Source organism: Malus domestica, chromosome 11, assembly GCF_042453785.1.
Source record: "Malus domestica chromosome 11, GDT2T_hap1".
Taxonomy (NCBI): domain Eukaryota; kingdom Viridiplantae; phylum Streptophyta; class Magnoliopsida; order Rosales; family Rosaceae; genus Malus; species Malus domestica.
The window spans coordinates 17,473,076-17,476,871 of record NC_091671.1 but is presented as its reverse complement, the minus strand read 5'-3'; the positions used below and the strand labels follow the sequence as shown (position 1 = coordinate 17,476,871).

The following is a 3,796-nucleotide window of genomic DNA, read 5'->3' as shown; positions in this document are numbered from 1 at the left end:
CTAACTAGGTTTGAACGAGACACCCATCTTGAGTTGATCATATCTCTGATGACGTCCCGTAGACGTTTCATTTAACTTTGCATTACTCACACAGTTTTCCTTAGACTATGGATTTTGTCCCTACTTGGGTTTTTACCATAGTCATAGGGTTTTTTTGTGGGACTTACTTCCTTATGCAAGTTCCTACCTCATTGAGAATAGCGTGTTCCCATAATCAGTGCTAACGAGTCGAGTTCGTCAACCTCTACATGATAACGAATCTACTTGAGTATTTACACATTTAAAGGGGAGTGTTGTAAACTTCTAGTTTAAGTGTGATTGTGTAAATCCTAAATTAGATTTTATTCTAGTTATTCTTTCCTATATGGACTTGTATTACTTGGAGGAGAACGATTTATTCTCTCTCTTATTACTATAAACAAAGGCACTGCGTAGGGGAATAACACACACATTCCTCTACATAACCCTACAAACACATCTCTCTCTATTATCTCTCTTTGTGCCGCCAGCCCCTTTTCCTTGTCAGATAAAATAGGCCACAACAATATAAATAAAAATCACTAACACAAGAGCTTTCATTACTTTAGGCAAATAAAACGCAATTGCTGATGGGAAGCAAATAGGATTGCAACGGTGTGACACAAGATCTAGTTTGATTTGAGGAATTTTTGGATGTAATTGTTTATTTGTTACTTAGCAGAGGATAGAATTTATTTGTAATTTGGGGCAGGACATTCTCTTCAAACAGATTAAATTTCTCGACAAAATCATTATTTAGCCCAAATAAAGACACCATTATATTACACTTTTTTATTTTCCCATTAGTTGATATTGTAGTTATGTAAAAACAAGTCGACACTTAGTACTACGGTCTAATGATATTTATTTTCACTTGTAAGTGAGAGATCTTAGGTTCAGATCTCGCCAAAGGCGAAGTTGAACCACATTATTATGGCAATCTCATTATAAGACTTAGCCCACTCCTCAACCCCCTTAATGTAGATACTATCGTTGTTCCATAAAAAAAATTTAAAAAAAAAAAAAAAGCCAATAGAACATACTTAAGCTTTGTTCGTATAGACGTGCACGCTTTTAGAAAAGTTTTGAAAGGTACGTCCCATGAACTTTCTTCAAGGTGTGTACCGTAGCCATTTCCTAATAAAAGTACTAAATTGATCAGAGTAGTCAACCCTCTCTTTCCAAACCCTCCGTATATAAACACAGATTTTTTTTATTTTGAAACGTAAACACAGAGATTTATTCATGATATATATGACCTTGTTACCAGAGTTTTAACTCCAAATTAGTTCTAATATATACGAAATTGTAAATCCAAGGGACCTTCCTATGTTCCCACAACTAGCAAAAGAATGGTTTGAAAAAATGCCGACGGGAGAGGCTTCGCTGATGCACTGACCAAACAAAGATGGATTTTGGAGGAACAAATTCTTGTATTAGTCGATTGTCGAAAATGATTTGCCCTGTAATTCACAATGATAATGTCATAGCGTGATATGTTGCTCAAATTTGAAAACCCTTACTGAGTCTTTCCTTGTTGACAGTTGAATCCCGAATTGAGATCCACCATAAAAATCAATTAACAATATAGAGAGAGAGCAATCAAGGTAGGCCCGGGACCATTCTGGTCCCTTCGTGGCTCTGCCCATGCTAATTGGGCGACTCCCCTTTGAGTTTATGCACGTCGTCAAGCCTTCTCCGGTACATCTGTTCAGGTTATGCTGCAGTATTTCCTTCATTTCAGACTCTCATTTTCAATGGATACCTGCGGTCTTCTATCAATAAGTTTTCCAGGTAAAATACGTAGCAAGTCAATTTGATCAAGTATGAGTGAAATCGAAAACGTAGAAATGAAGTTACATATAAAGAGAAGGGCCTTCCGGAAGAAAATATTGAAATGAAACAGAAGAAATTAAGAAAGTAAGACTAGCATAACCAACTACAGATTAAGAAATTGGGGAATTAAGTATACCATCCAAATAACATTTGCACATGCTCTGTGTCTCAGCTGATCATTTGACAAGAAGATCACTTGTAAAATCAATGGAACGAAAACCAAACTCTTGTTACTCAACTAAATTTCCATTCGTTTCTTAATCTCCATATAAGACAACACCGGCCTACTAACAAGCGAAGTTTCTTCCAGAAACACCAAGTTCGAATCAAATGGCATTGCATATAAAAACGTTGGGAATCTAGAATTACTAGTGCGCAAATAAGGCTCATTATCGAGATGAGAATCTCTCCAATCCATTAGAAGCATCTTGTCCAAATCAAACGGGTGTTCTTCCACTTCAGCCAAAATACCATGAGCAATCTGATAGCCATGGTTCCTTCTCATACTCTATGAAACTGCTTGCAAACCCACTAGCATCAACAATCAAGCTTGCCTTGAACTCATTCTCATCATCGCACAGAATAGAGGACTCGAACTCTTCGTGTTCGATTTTCCAAACCTTAGCCTTATGAAATTGAACCCCATTGGAGAGACACCTCTCCAACAACAGAGTCTTGAGTTTCTTCCTACTAACTCTACCATAAGGGCGGTCCAAATACTTAGTCTGGCTATCGTTCACATGAACAGAAGCCATAGGCCACGTTTTGTCGAAGCAACTTTCAAGATTCAAGCTTTCAAATTCATCAACCCAAACTCCGTAGTTATTTGGCCACATAGAAAGAGGAGAAGGATCAACGCTGCATACCTTAATGTCGTAGCGAGAAACTTGCTCCGCAAGGCGAAGCCCGGCCGGGCCGGTCCCGATAATGATCACATCTAAGCGAGACCGCGTTGACGGGTCGAATTGGTGGAGATCGAAGTGCAAAGACTCGGGTTTTGCCTCTGGTTTTAAGTCGAGAAAATTGCCGAACCTGCTGCTGTGGAATTCGGAGAGAGATTTTCTTGAAGATGGGTGATGGGTTTTTGGAAAAGGGAGTGGAGGGGTGGATGAGTGGAGGAATTGGGAAGTTTTGGCCGCTGCCGGCGGCGGTGGAAATGGCCAGAGAAGGGTGGCCATTAGAGCGAGAAATGAAGGTCAACGGGAAGTAGGAAGTAGTGTCATTAATAGAAGCAGAACAAGAGAAAGCGACAGAAGGAATCTAATGTTTACCGTCAAAAAGATACCTCTTCATAGTTTTGGTGGATTGCCTAACTTTTTATTGACAGATCTTGAAGAACCGAAGGAGAATTTTGATGATTAAACAATTTCTTTATAAGAATTTTTATTCTAAAACTTGAAGCAAATGAAATCCTTAATAATTGAGTTTGTGTTGGGGGCCCTATTTTACTGAGGAATTATACAGAGAGAGAGAAGGGTCGGCGACATGAGAGAGAAGAGAGAATTGGTGAATTCTGTGGCACGTACTTCTTACTGTACCTTTATTTGTAGTAGTAAGAAAGTAAAAATATTTGTTTTTCAAGTAATACGTTATAACTAGGAAACTATACTATAGAATCCTATAAGGATTTATACAATCACATTTTTAACTATTTTAAGACTGCAACACTACACCTTGAGTGTGTAAATACTTAATAAATGTCTCATCAAGTCTTCAACAATGAAGTAAGAGCAGTTGATGAAGTTATCGGCACAAGAGCAAATGCAAGTATCAAAACAAACGGAAGAATGCATAAAGAGTTGAACTCACAAAAAAATCCAGGGTTGGATAAAAAACCTATAGTTTAAGGAGAAAAATGAGACTTGCATTAAGTCAGAAGTAAACGCCTTTTGGATGCAAGTAGAATGCACATAAGGGTATGACCAGCCAGGATGGGTGCCTC

General features: G+C 38.2%; 1 pseudogene; it reads right to left on the bottom strand.

The window, feature by feature from the left end:
- Positions 1-1,964: 1,964 nt before the first annotated feature.
- On the bottom strand, positions 1,965-3,259 carry LOC103401409 (capsanthin/capsorubin synthase, chromoplastic-like; annotated as a pseudogene).
- Positions 3,260-3,796: the final 537 nt, after the last annotated feature.